The sequence below is a fragment of the Macaca mulatta genome, chromosome 10 (assembly GCF_049350105.2).
Source record: "Macaca mulatta isolate MMU2019108-1 chromosome 10, T2T-MMU8v2.0, whole genome shotgun sequence".
Lineage (NCBI taxonomy): Eukaryota > Metazoa > Chordata > Mammalia > Primates > Cercopithecidae > Macaca > Macaca mulatta.
In genome coordinates this window covers 16,011,714-16,034,231 of record NC_133415.1, presented here as the reverse complement: position 1 = coordinate 16,034,231, position 22,518 = coordinate 16,011,714, and positions in this window count along the sequence as shown.

Sequence of the window (22,518 nt, the reverse complement as noted above, 5' to 3'; positions counted from 1 at the left end):
GCAAAGTCACTTCCTCTCTCACTCTGTTTTCTTCCTGGGAAAATGAGGGGCTGCATGACAGCAGCGGCGTCTCCTAACAGTGACTCACAAGCCCCCCAAAGCCGCAGTGAGCTGCTTGAACTTTTACTGATGGCAGTGAGGGGCGGAGAGGGTCCGCACTGAGCTCAACTGTGACGGTTTGGAGGTGACTCAGTGAGGAATCAGACAACCCCGGAGTCTTTTTTTTATTCCTGTTCCCCATTTGTCAGCAATCCTTCATCGTGCCCCAGTTTCAGGGTGTATTTTTAGTGAAAATAAACTTGCACAGCTCAGGATTACACAATTCCTTCAAGAGCTTCAGCATCACCTGCTGATGGACCCAGGCTAATGAGTAGGTCACGTGGAGGTGGTCACCCCCTCCCCGACGGTGGCTGGGAGTAGCTGGTGAGGCCCACCGACCCCACAGTTCAGGAAGGTGGGCTAACGAGGGAAATCATTTAATTTTGCCGGAAAAACAGACAAACACAAATCTCCACGGCCTACAGCCTGGGGCGAGATGAGTGCATGTTCAGCCTGGGATTCAGAGTCAGGCCTTCGAGGTATCCAGTGTCTAGTGAGGAAAACAGAGCTGCTTTTTGAAACTTTTTGCCTTCTAAATCCAGGCCTGCAACTGGCTTGTGTTGTGCCGAGCAGGTAAACGGGTTTGATCGGTTTGCCAAAGCGTGTTTGGGAGTGGGGAGCTGGGGTGGTGGGGAGGTTCAATCCTCTGCCTAAATAAGGGAAGAGAATTTAGCATTTCTAGAGGCCACAGAGAAGGCAGAACAATCACAGGCACTGTTGGTGACCTGCCCAGATCCCCACTGCAGGAATGAAACACTCCTCCTGCTGGGAACTGAGAACCACCCCAACCAAGAAGCCACTGAGCTCACACTGCCCCAGCCTCATTCAATCACTCACCTACACAGGGATCAAAGAGGCCAAGTCCCTGGGCTCAAGGTGGGATAAATCTGTGGTTCCCTCCACAGTCCGGAGCTTCTGGTGGGACCTGGCTGAGGCTAGGCTTCCACTGTCCCCCACATTCCTGCCTGGCTTCTCCCCCTGCCCTGTCCTGACTCCCTCACTTCCTTACAAGTCCCTCCGGAGAGTTCGCCTTCCCTCCATAGATGACCTGCACAGGGACCTCTGTCTCAGATGCTAGTCCCGCAGAAGCCACCTATGACCTAGGGTATGGAAATGAGGAGGAGAGGGGGGCACTTGGGCTGGATAAGGCCCCTCAAATGGGACCAAACAGCCAATGTCTAAGGTCTTTTAAGCACATGAATATTTAATGTTCTATAATCCACATGAATTGAACTGTTTTGTGTGAACCTTATTAGTTGGGTAGACATGGGCAGGTCTTTCAATCTTCTGCTGTGATGTAAGCTCTTAGCCCATCCCCTGCAATCTTAAGTACAGTCTGTTACACACAGAAATTCCCTGCAAGTGTGTGTGTATGTGTGTGTATATGTGTGTGTATGTGTGTGTATATGTGTGTGTATGTGTGTGTATATGTGTGTGTATGCATGTGTGTGTATGCGTTTGTGTGTGTGTATGTGTGTGTATGTGTGTGTGTGTATGTGTGTATGTGTGTGTGTATATGTTTGTGTGTGTGTGTATGTGTGTGTTTGTGTGTGTGTGTGTGTGTGTCTGTGTGTGTACACACAGGGTTAGTGGTTGGGTTCCACAATTGGATTGACCCCAAATGGCCAGAACGTGCAGGATAGTGATCTAATCCATAAATGGAATTAACTCAGTAGAAAGGAGCTGGAGGTGATCACCAGCCTATAAATACTTGGAGAATTTGCATCAGTGTTGGAGAGGACTTGGAACTTCCTTGGGAAATAGATGAGAATTGGAATCATTCTTTATTACATCTTGAGGAACAGAAAGACAGCTGGTAGGGAAGACACTACTAGTTGTCTACATAGCATCCATTCTCTCTTTCTTTCTTAGTAACAGAGCGTTGGTTTTATTCTGGAGAGCAGTGTGCTCAATTAAAAGAATATATTTCTCAGAACAGTTGGCATGGCCAATGAGATGAAAACACTAGCTTTTGTTTTGAGGTCTCTGTAAGAAGAGCACAGCATGGACCCTTTGTGTCCTGTCCTTCTCCCTGATGCTTCCTACCTGGAACATAGATGTGATGACTGGAGCTTCAGCAGCCATCTGGAACTATGATGAGACCTTGGGGATGAAAGCTCCATGCTGAGTACGGCAGAGCAGAAAAATCCAAGGACCTTCAGTCTCTGAAGACTCTGTGGAGGTGCCAGGCCAGCCCCTTTGAGGTTTAAACCATTGAAGTTGGAGCTCCAGTACTCACAGCAGCATGCGTTCCTCGTGAATTCTGCTTTCACGAGCAGAGTCTTTGCCAAGTTACCCCCTTTTTACCAGGATCATCATTATTGCTTGTTCCCATGTTTTCCATGGGAACGATGATGGGAAAGGGAGAGCGTGGGCTTAGGAGTCAGACACTTGGTTCAGGGGACCTCAGCAGAGAGAGCAGTTTCAAGTTTGAGTGTGCTGTGGAACCACCTGGAAGGTTTGTTAAAATGCAGGCTGCTGCTGGCCCCTGACCCCGCAGTTTTTGATTCAGTAGGTCTAAAGGGGGGCCTGTGAACTTGCATTTCTAATTAGCTTCCAAGAGATGCTGATGCGACTGGCCTGGGAACCACATCATCCTCATGGCAATCACACTACCCTAATTTTAAAATCTCTTTTCTGTCATTAATTTAACAACTAGGTACTTCATCCTGTATTCATTTCAACACAGGATGCACTCATTCATTTAACAAATAATTACAAAGCAGCCACTGTGCGCCAGGCTCTAGCACTGGGGACTCAACAGTGGAGCAAACCAAGCCTCTGATGTCAGCTCAGAAGCTAACGTCCTTGTGCAAGAGAAAGGTAATGACAGATAACCGATTAAAAATATAACACAGCCAGGTGCAGTGCCATCCCAGCTACTCAGGAGGCAGGAGGATCACTTGAGCCCAGGAGTTTGAGGTTACAGTGAGCTATGATCGCGTCACTGCACTCCAACCAGGGCGACAAAGTGAGATCTTGTCTCTAACGAGACAGAGAGTGAGAGAGAGAGAGTGTGTGTGTGTCTGTATGTGTGCACTATAGTGACAGGCAGGGACAAATGCTATGTAGAAAAATAAATCAGGGTAAGGGGATAGAGAGTGATAGGAGATGCAATTTTAGAGAGGATGGCCAGTGAAGGACTTTTAAAAGAAAAGGTGTACAAAAACTCACCTACAATGAAGGACTGAGCAGTGCAGAATTCTGGGGCAAGAGCATCTCAGGTGCAGTGAATGGCAAGTGCAAAGGCCTGGGGGAGGGACATGTTTGCTATGTTGAGTCCTCATCAAGATCTGCAGGCTGGAGCAGAGAGCGCCAGAGGGAGAGAGCCAGGAAAAGAGGGCACAAAGATGGGCAGGGCCAGCCCATGGGGGTCTTTCAGGGCACAGTAAGGATTTTGGGTTTTAGTTAAAGCTCGAGGGGAGCCATTGGAAGGAGTGACATGATCTGACTTCTGTTTTCAAAGGAACACTCTGACTTAGGGGCTGCTGCTCTCATTCAGGCAAGAAATGATGGTGGCTAGGGTAGGACAGATGGGGAGAAGTGGACAGATTTAATAGGATTTGCTGTCACCTTGGATATGTGGTGTAAGAACAAGATCAGAGCCAAGGACAACTCCTAGGATTTTAGCCTGGGCAGCCAGGTAAACGGTGGCTCTTCAGGAATTCTTAGATGCTGTATCTACTGGGGAAGGCCACAGGGAAAGCAGATGATGAAGACATAATGTCTGCCCTCCAGATCTCACTGTTCAGTAGGATTCTCCATAAACATGCATTGAGGGCCCAGGCAAGATCATTCCCAAGGGGAGGGACAGTCCCATTTGGGCCGCGTTTGTCAGTTTATATGATTAGGGAAATTCCTTTTGGGGTTCCAGTTTCATAACAGATGTCATGGGAAAAGCTACCGCGGCATCCAAACCCTGCTGGTTGGGCAACCCCGTGGATTACAGATAGATGTGTGGTTTACACATCGCTAGAATTGGAAAGAGCCAAAGAAACTGGTGAGGGAGGCTCAGAGCAGAATTCCAGGTGAGCGCGATGCAGGCTTACTAAAATAACTCAGCATCAAGAGGAACAATGACAACTATGCTGTCACAGGTGTGCTGTACTGTAACAGCCTAGCAAACTCTTCTAGACTTGGGGAGTTAGAAACAGCATTTCAGGCTTGATTATTCATCAGTTGCTAGCTGGCAGGGGAGGGAGTGGGAGTCTCAGATTTTCTTTGCATTTTTTTTTTCTAGTAGTTAATAATTCCTATATAATTCAAATATCAGCTGAAGCCTTCCTACACCTTGAGAACTTCAAAAATATTAGTGTGTGGCCGGGTGCGGTGGCTGATGCCTGTAATCCCAGCACTTTGGGAGGCCCAGGTGGGAGGATCGCTTGAGACCAGGAGTTTGAGACCAGCCTGGGCAACATAGCAAGACTCTGTCTCTACAAAAAATAAATAAATAATTAGTTGGGTATGGTGGCCTGTGCCTGTAGTCTCAGATACTTGGGAGGCTGAGGCAGGAGAATTGCTTGAGCCCAGGAGTTTGAGGCTGCAGTGTTATGATCATGCTATTGCACTCCAGCTTGGGCAACAGAGCAAGACCCTGTCTCTAATAATAATAATAATAATAATAATAATAAATACTAGTATGAACCCCTCAATTCTAAGCCCTCTGGAGTCTACACCAAAATTTCTGTGAATTTGGGGGGAGGGTCGGGACTCCTGTTGTCAAGGTTACCTTGTATCTCCAGGCAATTTCTTCTCTTAGTATCACCTTTGTCTCACACAAAACTGATGAGATTCAAAGATCATTTTCTTTCTTATTTTCTACTATAATCTTGTTATAAGCAAGGGTCCCATATGGCCCAGGTTTTGGATGGAGTTGTGTTCAGGATGCACAGTCCAGTAAACAAAGGTAATTAAAAAGTAATTCCAGGCTGGGCGTAGTAGTTCATGCCTGTAATCCCAGCACTTTGGAAGGCTAAGGCAGGAGGATCCCTCGAGCCCAGGAGTTCAAGATTGGCCTGGGCAACGTAGCAAGATCTCATGTCAGAAAAAAAGTTGGGGGGATTCCAATTTTTATGTTCATTTTTCAAATCACCCTGAAGAGGACCTCCATCATATTTCATACCATTTCTCAAATCTCTCTTCTTTGTCTTGCCAGTTCTCACTCACAATTTCTTTTTTCTTTTTCGTCTTCTTTTTTTTTGAGACAGAGTCTTGCTCTGTTGCTCAGGTTGGAGTGCAGTGCATGATCTGGGCTCACTGCAACCTCTGCTTCCCAGGTTCAAGTGATTCTCCTGCCTCAGCCTCCCAAGTAGCTTAGATTACAGGTGTGTGCCACCACACCCGCTAGTTTTTGTATTTTTAGTAGAGATGGAGTTTTACCATATTGACCAGGCTGGTTTGAAGCTCCTGATCTCAAGTGATCTGCCCACCTCGGCTTCCCAAAGTGCTGGGATTACAGGTATGAGCCACTGCACCCAGCCTACATTTTACTCTTATACTTCTCAGCTGGCAAACCTTTCAAACTTTCTCCCAAGTTTTGCCTCTTCCCATTGGCCTTTACAGTCTCTCTCCTTTCCTTCTTTCCTTTCCTTACTCTCCCTCCCCCTTCCCTCCCCCTCCCTCTTCTCTTCTCTCTCCTTCCTTCCTTCCTTCTTTCCTTCCTTCCTTCCTTCCCTCCCTCCCTCCCTCCCTCCCTCTCTCTCTTTCTCTCCCTTTCTTTCTTTCTCTCTCTCTCTCTCTTCCTTCCTTCCTTCCTTCCTTCCTTCCTTCCTTCCTTCCTTCCTTCCTTCCTTTCTTTCTTTCTTTCTTTCTTTCTTTCTTTCTTTCTTTCTTTCTTTCTTTCTTTCTTTCTTTCTTTCTTTCTTTCTTTCTTTCTTTCCTTCTTTCTTTCTTTCCAGTCTCACTCTGTCGCCCAGGCTGCAGTGCAGTGGCACAATCTCAGCTCACTGAAACCTCTGCCTCCCGGGTTCAAGCAATTCTTCCACCTCAGCCTCCTGAATAGCTGGGATTACAGGTGCCTGCCGCTATGCCCAGCTAATTTTTGTATTTTTAGCAGAGACAGGGTTTCACCATATTGGCCAGGCTGGTCTCAAACTCCTGACCCCAAGTGATCCACCCACCTTGGCTTCCCAAAATACTGGGATTACAGGTGTGAACCACCACGCCTGGCCACTGTTTCTTTATTTCTTGCCATTCTTCTAGTCTCACAAAAGGATGCAAAATAGGCTGCAGAAGTCCAAGCTTGCATAGAGCTTGTGTGTACGTGTGCCTGCACACGCGTGTGCATGTGTGAGACAGACGTTAGCTTTATTAATCTTCTAAATACCCATTCTCTCTCCCCATATGGGCTCACTGAAGGTAATTTTCTTTGTCCACTCAACTTCTTCCCTCCCCCTGCCCACTCCCACAACACAGTCACTAGGGTAGACAGCACTTCACTAAAGATTTGGTGGGAGAGCCCAAGGGATTCTGTCAGAAATGCAAGTAATGTAACCAAGCACATCAGGCATCTGAGTTCTTAAGAAGCCTCCCACCACCTACCCCTGGGGTTCTCACTGGCTGTCTATCCACATCAGCCCATCGTGACCCATTTTGATGGCTTCTTTATGTATCACCTGTCTATACTGATTGCCACCGTCCCTCCTCTTCTTTCAGGAGCAAAGTGACAAATTTCACTCCTCATCTTTTTTTTCTTTTGAGATGCAGTTTCACTCTTGTTGCCCAGACTGGAGTGCAGTGGCACAAACTCAGCTCACTGCAACCTCCGCCTCCCAGGTTCAAGTGATTCTCCTGCCTAACCCTCCTGAGTAGCTGGGATTACAGGTGCCCGCCACTACATCTGGCCAATTTTTTTTTTTTTTGTATTTTTAGTACAGACAGAGTTTCACCATGTTGGGCAGGCTGGTCTTGAACTCCTGACCTCAGGTGATCCACCTGCCTCGGCCTCCCAAAGTGCTGGGATTACAGGAGTGAGCCACCGTGCCGGCCTCACTCCTTGTCTTATGCAGAGCAGTTTAGCTCCTTAGCAGAAGGGTTGCAAGCATGGGAACTGGAGCCAGTCGGCTTGGGTTTGAATCCTGCCTCCTGCTGACAAGCTGTGTGACCTCAAGAAGGCTTCATCACTTCTTGTTTCCTAGTTTCTTCATTGCCAAAATGGAATTAGTGCTAATCCCTTCCTCCTAGGGTTGTTGGGAGGATTAACTGAGTTAACCGACATCAAGTACTTAGCGAAGCACCTAGTAGAGAGCAGGTGCTCGTGAAATCTCAGCTTTTATTAGTCTCCTGAGCTCTTGGGCTCATCTGTCATCTCCTAACAGAGACTTGTTCAAGCCTTCCAAATGAAGGACGCTTCCTCCCCAGGAAGGATTTTGGTGCTGGCCACGAATGCTGTTTAGCCTTGTTGCTTCTGTAAAGGGTACTGGGTTTGAATCCCGACTCTACCACTTTCTGGCTGTGTGACCTTAAGCAGATCCTTCGACATCTGTGAGTCTGTTTCCTCATCCTTAAAATGGAGATAACGGCGCTACCCATTTCCTGAGATTGTTAGGATTAAGGGAGCATGCATGTGAAGCCTCTGGAGTGGTAAGGATTTGTGGGGTGTCGGCGGGGCACTGGGTGCTGTCCAATGTATCAGTTCTAAGCCCAGTGAATAACACCCAGGCTGTGTGGTCCACAAATGCGTTTGCAGCCTGCCCCCGGCTCCCCCCGCCAGAGCTGTGCAATGGTGGTTCTTTATGAAGGAAAGGTGCTCCTGGAAAACAGACAGAGTTGGGATCAACTAACAAGGTGATCTCAGGGGAGGGCAAGACCCCTGTGGACTGGGAACACTTTCTAAGGGAGGGAGAGCTTGGGCTGGGCCACATAAACAGGGAGGATTTGAATAAGGACCATGTGGAAGGAACTTCAGACAGGAGGGGCTCCTGAGCAAAGACTGGGAGGTAGGACTGGGCTTTGTGTGCAAAGCCAGCTTCCTGGGAACCGCCACACCCTCTGATTCAGCTAAATCCACAGATAGGGCTGAGCAGCTGGCTGGGCCTGGGCAGAGGGTTCGTGTTATGGGTGGGTAACTGACAAGAGCAGAACAGAGGGCTGCGGAATGTCCCCTGCCAGGCCGAGGTGCTTGGACTTCAGTGTTATTAGTGATAATAGCAAAACAATAAGAACAAGCATCATTTGTTGTACTCTCAGATACCAAGCACCGCATCTCAGAGTGCAACACTGTAGCTCGGGGCCACACATCAAATCTGTGTCAGAGTCTGGATGGATACTGAGGTCCAGTGGACCCCAGAGGCCAGGCCCCTGACTACAAGGAGAGCCCACACTGTCCCAGGGCACCCACAGCCTCTGAGCATTGGCAGAGTCCGTCCTTAGGGTCAGCTCTGTCCCAGGAAGGAGGTGGGGGTGCCTTGTGAGCATCCTGTTGTCCGTCTCCTCCCCTCCCCCATTTCCTCTTCTTCTCTCTGCTCCTCCTTCTGACCACGCACTGGCTGGGGACACCTCCAGGCCACCCTCAGCCCCCAGTGGATTTGGCCTCCATGGAGTGCAGCCCGAGTGTCTCCAGAGCCCTTCCTCCAGCATTCCCTGTCTGGATAGGACCAAGCAAGGTAGAGGTGGCGCAGGCGGAGAAGGAGGAGAGAACCTTCTCCAATGAGAGAGGGGACTGCACCTCTCCAACCCAGGTTTGGCATTTTATGTGCTGGGAATGAGAAGCCCAGGGTTGCTATGGAAACTACCATCCCCTGCTCCCTCTCTTATTCTCTGTGGGAAGTTCTTGCATGTGAGGGGTGTGGGGTACGTGGGTAGGGGGCACTCCTGCTGCACACAGTGCTGGAACGCAGAAGGACCGTCTCTAGGGGTGGGAGATGCAAGGGATGGATGAGAGCCAGGGGAAGGGCCTCTGGGACTCCTGATCCTAGGAGGGGCTTCAGGGCTTCCGACTTGAGAGCGGGGCCAGGGGCAGTCATGGAGCTCAGGGGGCTTCTCTGGAATAATCCTGGGAGTGACCATGCATACTTGAAAGGCACAGAACAATTCGTAAAATGCAGTCAGATGGGCCACTGGGAAAGAGCTTGGGCCCTACAGTTACCAAGATGTAGGCTTGAATACCCGTACAGCTCATGCTCCTAAGCTTCAATTTCTCTACTAGAAGATATGCCTAGTGACAGCAGCCTCAGAGAGTGGTGACATGAAACCATGATGCTATGCACCTGGTCCCTGCCTGGCATCTATACAGCAGGCAGTATCCAGTTAAGGGGGGCTCTTCTCTTCCCTTTCCCATCTCACCCGATCCCATTCAGATAGGCAGTAGGAGCCCACTTTACAGATAAGGGGACTGAGGCCCAGCCAGGGGAAGGAAGGGGCTCAGGGTCCATAGGGGGTCTGGGCAGGGCCAGGAACTACACAAAGTCTTCTGCCTTCCCTTGCACTCTTGTCCCTGCTGCCTGGCGCTGGCCTTAACTGTCAGCCACCGTGATCTGCGGGACTCCCTGCGTCTGAGTCCGGTGCTAAGCCCCCGGGCTTCTTGACACCGTCATTAGGGGGACCAGGCCTGTGGCAGAAACAACTCTCTTTTGGCTTTTATTATTAAAATAGAATAAAGTACCAAGCTTTCTCTGTGGGGGAGGGAAATGATGGAGGTGGGGAAAAACCAGCCTCCCAGCTCCAAAGCCGACACCCCCATGCAGCAGCGCCCCTCAGCTCCCAGAAAGGAAGGCGTTCCTTCTAGGTGAGTTGTCAGCTCTTTCTGGGGCAGAAGGTGGTGGAAAACCAATTTTAACCTCTCAGGAATTTTTTTTTTAGCTTTCATGTTTTTCAGACCAGGGGAAGGACATCAGGTACCCTGCCACGTCCATTGAGTCATGGGGGAAGAAGGGAAACAAGGGTGATTTTGCCTCCACCAGGCAGGTTTTGCAAACCCCAGGTGGATACTGATGCCAACCTGGGCTCGGCAGGTCTCTACTTTCTCCCAGCCACCCCACCAGAAAATGAGGTCCCCCCTATTCCACCTCTCCCCAAATCCAAGGAAGGTGTCAGCAGGCTGAAGTCAGGTATGTGAGGTTATGAAACCTGGGGCCTGAGTTCCAGACCACCTCCTTCAGGGATTTGCTGTGTGGCCTTGAGTAAGTAACCTCCTCCTCTGGGCCTCAGTTGCGTCATCTGTCCCAAGGGGAACACTAATTTCCATCTTGCTCACTTCCCAGGGTGGCCATGGAGGCTTAAAGCAGTGTGGGCTGATGTCTGGGCCCCAGCATTTAGAGGCTGTAACCAAACTGGGAGGATCCCATGGAGAGTGATCGGAATGGGGCAAGGACCCCTAATCTACCCACTTGATGGGGGAGAACCAAGAGCTCAGCCTCCACATTCATGTTGAACCCAGCCCAGTGCTTGGCATGTGGTCGTTAAGGCACGTTTAGAACAGGATAAATCAATGAGGGTTCCCATAGGGAACGATGGGACAAGGTTAGCCTGAGAAGACATTCATGGGAAATCAGCCAATTGATCTACAAGCAGTAGAGGGGCTGTCACAAGGCTTGAGGAAGAGATTAGAGATAGTGCCTGGGGACAAATGAGTAGACACTGCAAGAAGACAGATTTCAATTCTACACAAGGGCCATGGAGTGAGAGCAGGGGAATAAGCTTGGATTAGGCATTTGCAATGTGTCTGGAAACTGAATGGAAATGGCTATATTTTGTTGAGCCCTTGCTGAGAAGCAGTAAGCTGGGGTGAGGACTCAGTGTCTGGAGCCAGATGGCCTGGGTTCGAATCCTGACTCTGCTACTAATCAGCTGTGTGGCCCTGGGAGAGTTACTTCCCATCTGTGTCTCAGTTTCCGTTATCTGTAAACTGGGGAAAATAATGTTACCTGCCTCAGGAGCTGCTCTAAGGATTACTGCACATGTGCACAGATAAATCTACCTGTAAATCTATAGATGATTTACGTCCGTAAATCTATCTGGAGCAGAGCCTGGCAAATAGGAAGTGCTTCATAAGCGCTGTGTGAGTGTTGGCCAGGAGCACTGCTCCCCCTTGGTCCTGCGCTACTTCATTTCATGTAATCTTCCCAATGATACTAGAAGAGGTGCTGCTATTATCGCCATTATCCAGATGGGGAAACTGAGGCCCATCTAGATTCAGCAGTGTGCTTAAGGTCACCTATCTTGAAAATGGCAGCACCAAAACTCGAGTGTAGTTCTGCTTGCTCGGAAGCTAGAATTCCTAATCACTGAGTAATGTTCAGATCATCCCTCTTGAGAGAGACATGCTGTGCCCTGCTCTCCCAGCCCAGGTGCAGAGGTCCAGAGACAGCAAGTACCAGACTCAATGCCACAAAGCTGTCTAGTGAAAGAACTCAGGTTTGGCTCCAAGGCTCACAGGCTTGCTTTCCACGACACCATAGCTAACCCTGGCTGCTATCTCGGGCCAGCACAGGTTGGGTGGGCCCTCCGTGAGGATGCTGAGATTCAAGATGAGAAAAGGTGACCTTTCTGCTCTCTTGTAGCTCTGAGTGGGATGATTAGGTGAGATGATGAACGTGGAGGCCCTCCAGAGGATGGAAATCGGGCGCACACGTGAGACTGGTGTGCGGCTGCTCGTTACCAGCAGGGGCCAGAAAGCCCAGATTCCCGTTTGTGGGAGAACAGGAAGCACCCACACATCATCCGGATTATTTCTTCTCTTTCCCTCTCTCTGCCGCCTTGTCTCCTCTCTCTTTTTGTCTGTGTTTCTGCCTCTCTCTCTCTCTCCTTGTCTCCCATCCTCCCTCTCTCTCTAGAAAAAGATTTATTCCCCCCTGCCCGGCAGCACACTCAACCAAAATGAGTAATTAATCCTCACAGCTCCTCTTTATCTGGCCCTCTCCTATTTGGTTACTTTTGGCCCAAGAATATTGGAAGATATGCTACCCAGAGTAAATTACCTTGTTTAACTGACTCTCTGCTTGGAAATATGTTACATTCTAAAGGTCATTTTATAAAAGGGATTACTAGATCAAGGCAATGCCACGTCAGCTTGATTGCTGTATCAACGTAAGAAACCAGGGCAAAAATAGAGAATCTAGAGTTATTTACTCGTCTGTGTCAGGAAGCAGGCTATTCATCTTTTCTGGAATCGAGTAAAACTGCTCCCAACGCATTTTAGACAGGAATCTTCATATAACGGGAGATAATAATAGGAAGATACACTGGCTTGAGGGTGTCTTAAAGAGAGATTCGATGGAGTGGACGGGTCTGGAGATATCCGGCTTTCATCATGGAAAATAATATATCCTCTCTTTTTTTCTTTCTTTCTTCTTCCTTTCTCTCTCTCTGTTTATTTCTTTCCTTCCTTCCCCTCCCTCCCTCCTTCCTTCCTTCCTTCTCTTCTTTTCTTGTTTCCTTTCCTTTCTCGCTTTCTCTTTCTTTCTTTCTTTCTTCTTTCTTTCCTTCCTTCTTTCTTTCTCTTTCTCTCTTTCTTTCCTACTTTCTTTTTCTTTCTCTCCCTCTCCTTTTCTTTCTCTCCCTCTCCTTCCTTCTTTCCTTGCTTCCTTCCTTTTTCTTTCTCATTCCTTCCTTCCATCCTTCCTTTTTTCTTTTTCTTTCTTTCCCTTTCTTCCTCTTTTTCTCTCTTTCTCTTTCTCTCCTCTCTCTCCTCCTCCCTCCCTCCCTCTCTCTCTCTCCCTCTCTTTCTTTCTGGATCCAGCCTTTACTCTGTTTTAGGCCCTGGGAATACAAAGAAGATGGACATAGACGCTGGTGGATGAGGGGGCACGTCCTGGCCTTCTGAAGCTTTGGGTCCAGGAGAGGACACAGGCGGGTAAGCAGCCATGGAAGATGGTGCAGAGTGCCGTGCTGGGAACGGTTTGCTGGGGGTTCGTGTGGATCCCTGCAAAGGCTTGTTCCAGCTTAGGAAATGTTAGCCTGACCAGGTGGAAGGCTCACCCCTGCTCGCCATCTGTTGAAGAAGGGTCATGTACGTGCCACCTGGCTTCCTGCGGGGAGATAGCATCTGGAAGGCAGAGAAAGCTCCTCTGGGGGGAGAAGTTTCACTGGGCACCATCATGATTTATTCAGCAGCGTCAGACACCTGCACCCTGGGGCCAGCGCCGGCCTTGGTGGTTCTCCAGGACTCGTTCTGGGTGCACACACCTGTCTTTTCCTACACCCAGGGAACAGGGGCTGGGGGACAGAGGCCAGTCCAGAGGCAGCAGCCTCTCCCACCCTTAGCCGGCTGGGTAAGGGAAAGAAGCAGTCCTGGCCAGAGCCCCAGACTCACAGCGGATGTGTCCAGCTCACCTGGTGGCAAGAGGGCGCCAGAAACGTCCTTGGAGCCCTGAGTCCCAGCACCAGGACTGTTCCCCATAAGGTTTCTCCTCCTAGGCTCACCACGAGACTCACTATCCCGTGAAGCCTTCTCCTAGTCACCCCAGGCGGAACTCACTGCCATCAGCACTTGGCAGGCTCCCTTTGTGTGGATTGCGTGTGCACACACGTGCACGTGATGTGTTTACAAACTAGAGGTGGGCTGCTTTGATACCTCCAAGCTAGGATTATGTTAACACTGTCTGAGTAGTATAAATCATCACTGATTAAAACCAGCTTGCATTTGCATAACATGTACTTTTCCAGATGCTGCTCACATCTTCATTTTATGCATCGGTCTCAGCAGAATCCCAAGAGTCGGAGAGGGCGGGTATTAGATGTCCCCAAGAAGTGTCATCTGGTGTTGATGACTGAGCAAGGAGGAGTCAAATCTCCTGGACCCCATGCTCACAGCACAGCTGGAGGAGACGGAGGTCTCGCCTTTACCGAGCTTAGCGGTATGACGTGTTTCTCCAGACCATCCTTGCAGTTTTTAACACCACTGTTTTAATGATAATTTTGTTTAAAATTTTATTTTTATTTGGCTAAAGATTGAATAAGGCTGGTGCGGTGGCTCATGTCTGTAATCCCAGCACTTTGGGAGGCTGAGGCGGGCAGATCACAAAGTCAGAAGTTCGAGATCAGCCTGACCTACATGGTGAAACCCCGTCTCTACTTAAAATACAAAAATTAGCCAGGTGTGGTGGTGCATGCCTGTCATCCCAGCTACTCAGGAGGCTGAGGCAGGAGAATAGCTTGAACCCAGGAGGTGGAGGTTTCAGTGAGCCGAGATGGTGCCACTGCACTCCAGCCTCGGTGACAGAGCGTGACTCTGTCTCAAAACAAAAGCAAAAACAAAAACACCCAAAAAATCCAAGATTGAATGAATAGTAAGCTAGGAACACAGTAGCTGGTTCATGTAAAGTTTAGTTGCCTAATATTGATATTAGGCAAAGTTTTAATTTTTACCATGTACAGCAAAACCTAATACTGTTTCCCTATTGTTATTCTACTTTCTTTTGGTGTGTGGCCATGAAGACTGAGGCTGGCCATAGCCAGGACCCACCCCAATAACCATTTCTTCTGTTTTCGTTTTGAGCAGGCCCTAAGCTAAGCACTTTGCAGGCACGATCTCAATAAACTGTGATAACAAATCGACAAAGTGTGGCCAGGCGCAGTGGCTCACGCCTGTAATCCCAGCACTTTGGGAAGCCGAGGCGGGTGGTTCATCTGAGGTCAGGAGTTCGAGACCAGCCTGACCAATATGGAGAAACCCCGTCTCTACTAAAAATACAAAAATTAGCCAGGCGTGGTGTCAGTCGCCTGTAATCCCAGTTACTCTGGAGGCTGAGGCAGGCGAATTGCTTGAACCCAGTCGGGCAGAGGTTTTGGTGAGCTGAGATCACACCACTTCACTCTGTCCTGGGTGAAAGAGTGAGTCTCCATCTCAAAAATAAAAAAGACAAAATGGATATCAGTTTTATTCCCATTGTGCAGATGAGGAAACTGAGGTTCGGCAAGGCTCGGTGATTTACTGACAGTTACACTGGTAGGAGTGGTGGTGCAAAGGTCCACACCCAGACTGTCCCCAGCTCCCGGGGGAGTAACCATTAAGCTTTATTGCCTCCCTCTTCTCCAGCTCCTCTGCCACAGTGGGGCTCCTCTTCCACTGCCAGGACCCCAGGTAGGAGCAGGGAAGTCGTGGGGAGGGAGAGTGAGCCCTGGATTGTAGCAGCGGCCACCAAAGGCAGGGCCACTGGAAGATGAGGCTACATTAGGCTTTTCATCCCTGCTGCTCCCTCCAGCTCCTTGTTACTATCCTTAATTATGAAATAACAGCGGTTCCCAGGCAGAGGGAGGGCGGGAGGGTGGCAGAGCGAGCATCCAGATGGCCCTCCTGGCAAGCGTGGGCCTCGCCTGGTCTTTATGTAAGAGTTGCTCTGCTTTCCAGATTGCCTTCGAGTCAGATGTTTAAACACTTGTTTTGTGTTTATGATACAGAGGAAGAAATTAAAAGGCCCCCAGGGGAAAACGAAGAAAGGAAAAACCAGGAGTGATCCTGGGGGGTTGTCAGGCCAGATGGTGAGATAAACCGAGTCTGGGACTGGTTTTCAGATGACCGTGAGCAGATGGCTGCTCTGGCCTTGGGTGGTGAGATCCAGGGGTCCATGATAGAGGGAAGTGGGTGAGCTTCCTTCAGGAAACAAAACAGGAACTGCCAGCGACCGAGGGCCTGCTGTGTCCTCAGCACTGTGCTCTAGCACACCTTATATGCTCTCTGTTTTTCTTTTCTCGTCTTTTTTTTTTTTTTTTTTTTTGACAGAGTGTCCCTCTGTCACCCAAGGCTAGAGTGCAGTGGCACAATTTTGGCTCACTGCAGCCTCAACCTCCCAGGCTCAAGTGATCCTCCTGCCTCAGCGCTGCAAGTAGCGGGAACTACAGGCATGCACCACCATGCCTGGTTAATTTTTTAAACTTTTAGTAGAGACGAGATCTCGCTATGCTGCTCAGGCTGATCTCAAACTCCTGGGCTCAAGTGATCCTCCCGCCTTGGCCTCCCAAAGTGCTGGGATTACAGATGTGAGCCACCTTGCCAGCCTACGTACCCTCTCTTAATCTCTCAACAGCCCTGTTTTACAGATGGGGAAATCAAGGCCTGGGGGGCTTGGTGACTTGGCCAAGGTCAGATTGCCTGATGTGTAGAGTTGGCCTGGAACTGCTGGAAGTTTTTCCCGCCTGGAACATTCTTCTTGCATTCAACTCCCGCTCCTGCAGAAAATCCCCAGGAAGCCAGTCCAGTTGAGTGCGCCGCTGCCCTCTAAACTTCTTGTGATTGTGACTTCTGAACTGGATATCTTACTGCATCTGACTTTCGGTAGCTCTAGAACTGTTCACAGGCCCCTGGAATCTGCACTGGAAAAGGCCTCAATGGTCAACACTCCAAGCCACCACTGACTTTTTAGATCCCCTCAAAGGCATCCCAGCTCTGTTGAACACTGACACTGAAAGGGAATCAGTCAGTCACTGCTCCTTTGAATGGAGCTCGTGGCTTGACACTTCTTCACTGTAGAATCTCTTAATGGATGGAACCGAGTCTTCTTTTCCCTCTTCTATATCCTGTAGGGGCTAGTGCAGTGCTGGGCCCACTGAGAGATGGCAGAAGCACAGCATAAGAGTTGCAAGAGCATAGAATCACCGTCTCTTTCTACAGGTGAGGAAATTAAGGCCCAGATTGCTGGAGGCTTACCTACAGTCACACAGTGAGTGGTGGACAGAGCTGGAACAAGGACTCAGACCACTTCCTAGCCCAGAGCTCTACCCACTCTTTGCTGGCCTTGGGTCTTGCTCCTCCCAGAAGATTTGGGTGTTCCCTCCACAGTGCTCCCCAGGGACCTTGCACAGACCACTGTGAAAGCATGTACCAGAATCTGTTGTCACAGAATACCCAGGGTTTTGGAGGCCAGGGACCTCATGTCATGTCTCTGGACCTGCAGCTTCTTCTGTAAGCCTGGCCCAGAGAAGCCACCAGGAAATGTTGGGAAAAGGCAGGAGAAGAGGGAGGGGGCAGAGGAAAGAGGAATGGAGCAGGAGCAGGGGATAGCAGGGGCCTCCACTGTGAGGGGTCCCCCAAGACGGCCTGTCATTACAGCCGAGTCAGAAGGAATTGTGACCTGGTTGACTATGAGTAGGAGGTGTCTGAATATGGCTTCGTAACAATCATGGTAATATAGAGTTCACAAATACACTCTGCTTTATTCCCAGTGCTTGTTGCGTTTGGTTTGCACAATACAGGGGACATGGGGCTTGTATTATGCTGATTTTGTAGACGAGGAGACTGATGCTCAGTAAGGTCCTGCTGTTAATTAAAGACAGAACTTGGACTATTGAACCCACACCTACCAGTTTGTAGCCAGAATCGTTTCTGCCATGACTTCCTTCCTTCCTTCCTTCCTCCCTCCCTTCCTTTCTCTCTTTCTCTCTCTCTCTCCTTCTTTCTGTTTTGTTTTGTTGTGTTTTGTTTTGTTTTTGAGACGGAGTTTCTCTCTTGTTGCCCACAGCTGGAGTGGAATGGCATGATCTCAGCTAACTGCAACCTCCACCTCCCGGGTTCAAGCAATTCTCCTGCCCCAGCCTCCCGAGGAGCTGGGATTACAGGCATGCACCACCATGCCCAGTTAACTTTGTATTTTTAGGAGAGACGAAGTTTCTCCATGTTGGCCAGGCTGGTCTCAAACTCCCAACCTCAGGTGATCCGCCCGCCTTGGCCTCCCGGAGTGCTGGGATTACAGGCGTGAGCTACCGCACCCAGCCCATTCATTCTTTCTTTCTTGCACTTCTTTCATGACTTGCTTACATTCTTAGGAGCATTGTTGCTTTTCCTTGAACCCACCAAGCACAGGCCCTCCTCGGGGCATCTGCACTTGCTGTTCCTCGGCCTGGGATGCTCTTCCCACTGCCATGCCCACCTGGCCCAACCCTTGCTTCGCTTTGTTTCAGTGGCACCTCCCTGACCACCTGTCCCCAATAGCTCCCCCATCACCTCTCACATGCCTGAGCCTGCACCATTTTTCTTCATAGCACCAATCACTCCCTGACCTTTACATTGTTATTATATGCTGTTTACTGTATTATATTCTGTTTCATAGCTATTTGATTAATTATCTCTTCCCTCTAGAACATCAGCTCCTTGGGAGTAGGGTTTTGTCTCTGTTGTCCACCATTCTATTCTCAGCACCTACATCCATGCCCAACACATAGTAGGTGTTTAAATATGTTTCTGTTTACTGAATGAATAAGCACCTATGATGTGCCAGACCCTACTCTGGATACTGAGAACATGCACATGATTAAGACGATCTCCTGCCTCTAAGGTGCTCATAGCAGACAGGCAAAAATGGGTCACCAGGGCTGGGCATGGTGGCTTACACCTGTAATCCCAGCACTTTGGGGGGCCTAGGAGGGTGGATTACCTGAGGGCAGGAGTTCCAGACCAGCCTGGCCAACATGGCGAAATTTGTCTCTACTAAATGCAAAAAATTATTGGGGCTTGGTGGCAGACACCTGTAATCCCAGCTACTCAGGAGGCTAAGGCAGGAGAATCACTTGAACCCAGGAGGTGGAAGTTGCAGTGAGCTGAGATCGCACCACTGCACTCCAGCCTGGGTGACAGAGTGAGATTCTGTCTCAAACACACACACACACACACACACACACACACACACACACACAATGAAAAACAAACAAACAAACAAAAACAAAAATGGGTCACCAGAACAGAATGTGGGCTGAGGTAGGCCCCCAGTAAGATGGCTCCTTTAGCTGTTGTGTGGCAGAGCCTACTGGATGACCCCTACTATAAATTCTACTCTATTTCCTTAATAACAGAACTCTAAATTTAGCTGGGTATGAGGTCACTTAGAGTAAAGGCCACATTTCCCAGCTTCCTTTGCAGTCCAGTGTGGTCATGTGACTCAGTTCTGGCCAATTTCCAGGAAGTATCCTTAGAGAAAAAGGGTGTCCCCTCTGCTGCCTTTTCCTCTGCTCATTGGATTGAGAAGTGATGGGTGGACGTAAGTAGCCATCTTGGACCATGAGGATGAGGCCACACCCCCAGAATTCTGGCACAGAAAGCTAGAAAAAGCCTGGGTCTCTGACCCTGTGAAGCACAAGTCATCTCACATTCAGAATTCATTTACCTGAGTGAGAAATTTACCTGAGTGAAAAGTAAATTGGTTTAATCTACTTTTATTTGGGGCTTTCTGTGGCTTGCAGTTGACTAATCCTAATCCTCATTGATGCAGCCTTAGAAGGAACAGAGAAAGTGGCTAGGAGACTTGTTTTGGTTCTCAGAGAGTGAGATGGCCCCATCATCCGGCAGAGAGGCAGAAGTTGTGGTTGAAGTGTGTCTGGATCCAGGTAGGGCCTGTTGACCTTACAAGTATTATAAATCATTAATGGTAGCACTCATTTGATCTCCATTCATTCATTTACCTTTTCATTTATTTCTTCAGTTGTCCCACCATTCACTCATGAGGTTTATCTACCCATCCATTCATCCATCAAAACATTCCATAAGGCAGGTATTCATGGGGCTGGTGTGTGAGTCTGAGCCAGGCAGGGAACAGTTTGCAAATGAAGCTCAGCTGGGAGACTGGGAGCAGGGTCTTTGGATCTGGAGGCCCCTCTCTGAGGCCTGGCAGTGCTTGCTCTCTCAACAGGCCTCAGCCTCTACTGGAGGCACATCTGTGAAGTGATCAAATTCAGGATTACAGGAGTGTGCCAGTCCCAGGGAGGGGCAGAGAGCCCTCCAGGTTCCATGGGGACTCCCAGGGCAGGTGTCTTCCCACCCCGTGCCCTGCAAGAGAGCAGGCAGTAAAGCTTTTAGCTCAACTGCACCTTCATTGTGTCATGAATGGTGGTTGATATCAGCAAGAGAATGATTCATGCGTCTTGTAGTTTCTGAAAGATCTAGAAGGCATAAAGTCCCGGCTTAGGACACATCCTAAGAATATGCTGGAAGGGAGTCAGAAACTCATGGGCCTTGTACGTTTTCTCCAAAATTGAGCCAGGATCCTGGGGGAGGAGTGGGATTAACAAAGATCACAGGACTTACTGGGGTGGAACGTGGCTGAGACAGCAAGGACAAGGCATATTTGATAGAAAACAAAAAGTGACTGGATGAAAAAATGACTCCCTGGATGTCTGTGGTTCACTCCAGAATAAGCCGGTTTTTTTCTGTAACCTGATGAACCTGTATATTCGCAGACGTTTTGGTCAAAACTGAAGGTTACAAGACAGAAACAAAGCAAAAGGATCTATTTCTGTTGTCTTTTGTGATATAACAAAGCATCCCAAAACTTTTTTTTTGGAGATGGAGTCGCACTCTGTGGCCCAGGCTAGAGAGTAATGGCATGATCTCGGCTCACTGCAACCTCCACCTCCTGGGTTCAAGCGATTCTCTTGCTTCAGCCTCCCAAGTAGCTGAGACTACAGGCATGCGCCACCACTTCCAGCTAATTTTTGTATTTTTAGTAGAGATGGGGTTTCGCCATGTTGGCCAGGCTGATCCTGAACTCCTGACCTCAGGTGATCCACCCACCTTGGCCTCCCCAAGTGCTGGGATTACAGGCATGAGCCACTGCACTAGGCCAGCATTTCAAAACTTCATGGTGTAAAACAATATTTTTATGATTTCCCGTGATTCTGTGGTAAGCTGGGCAAGTCTCCTGCTCCACATGATCATGGCTGGACATGCAGGCAGCTGCATTCAGTTGGTAGCTAGAAGGTTCTAGAAGGGCAGTCAGTTCTCCATATGGCCTTTCTTGCCACATGGTCTTTCCCTCGGGCAGGACAGCCTGAACTTCCTTACATGGTGGTGGCTGGACTCTGAGAGTGAAAGCAGAAGCTTCCAGGAACCCTGTCCTTTTTTTTTTTTTCTTTTTTTGAGATGGGGTCCAGCTCTGTTGCCCAGGCTGGAGTGCAGGGATACAACCGTAGATCACTGCAGCCTGAAACTCCTAGGCTCAAGTAATCCTCCCACCTCAGCCTTCTGAGCAGGTAGTACTACAGGTACACACTATCACAACCAGTTAATTTTAAAAAATCTTTTTTTTTTTAGAGATGGAGTCTTGCTTTATTGCCCAGGCTGATGTCAAACGCATGGACTGAAATGATCTCCTACCTCAGCCTCCCAAAGTGCTGGGATGACAGTTATGAGCCACTTTGCCCAGTCACTTCCAGGCCTCTTGGGACCCAGGCCTGGAACTGATACAGCCTCAGCCTCACTTTTGCCACATTCTATTAGTTAAAGCATGTCCCACATTATCTCAGACTCCAGTGCAGAGAAAATAAACTCCATCTCTTGGGAGGCGTCGTCAGTGGCCATATTTGCCGACAAACTTCCGTTGGAAGTTGATGGGATCGTGGAGCCTAGAAAAAAAGTAAGATGTGAATGACACAAGTTTGACCTATGCACAACTTCATGGACACACACTTGGTGCCTAAAGTGAAGCTCATCATACATCAGCTTGGGGCTTAAACCAGTGTTCGGTGCAGCTGACTCTGCCCCTCTTCCACTATGCTGCTTTCCTCTTCATCAAACAACTCCATCAACTGGAGACCACTAAAAGGAAAGAGAAATACACCAAGGCCACAGTCATTAGCATCCTGGAACATTGGATTCTATTTCTGGCGGATCAGAGGTAGTTGGCAAACCTCTGCCCCCGTCTCCCCAGCTCAGCACTCTGAGGTAATGAGCCCACTGTATTATGTGGCATTAGCAGAAGTGCTGGATGCTGATCAAGAGAGGAAATAGACTCCTGTCCTCCATCATCAGCAGCCTGCACCTGGGGCTTGGGGTTCAGCTGTGGCCTCAGGGAAGGCAGCTCCTATACATTGAGGGCCTACTGTGTGCCAAGTGCTGTGCTAGGTGCATCTGGCCTCTGCTTTTTTCTCAAGCCTCATCTTGCACTCTATTCCCTCTCTCTGATTTCCAACTAATCTGGTTCTATTTCAGTGTTTTCAAACAGGCTGGTCTTTCTCTTCCAGGTCTTTGTATGTACTGTCCCCATTGCCCGATGCACTCTCCCCGTCTCTTAGCTGGGTTAACTTGAATGCATCCTCAGACCTTAGGCTCTCTGCTTTCTCTGCTGGGCTGAAGGCTTCTCTGGGGTAGTGCCACCCCCTCCCCCCGCGAAGTACTGCTTGGCTCCCAGCCCAGTGTTCTGTAAGTATTTGTTGAATGACTGAATGACTCCTCACAACAGCCCACTTTGACAGATGAGGCAACTGAGGCTCAGAGAGAACTAGCTTGTCCAAGGCCAAGATGAGATGAGAGGCAGAGTCAGGATTTGAACCTGGGTCTGTGTGGTGGCCAAGCTTGTGCCCTTTCGACTACACCTGGCACTCAGACGTAAACGAAGGAGGGGATGATGGTGATGGGGAGTGGGGAGAAAGTATCTGAGAAAGAGGCAAGAGCAAAGGCACCTCTGTCCCATTGCTTCCAGGTAGTAACACCAGAAATGGAGGTGGAACCTGGGGCTGAGCTACCAAGTCACACAGAGTTCGGCTAAGCCTCTGGGAGCC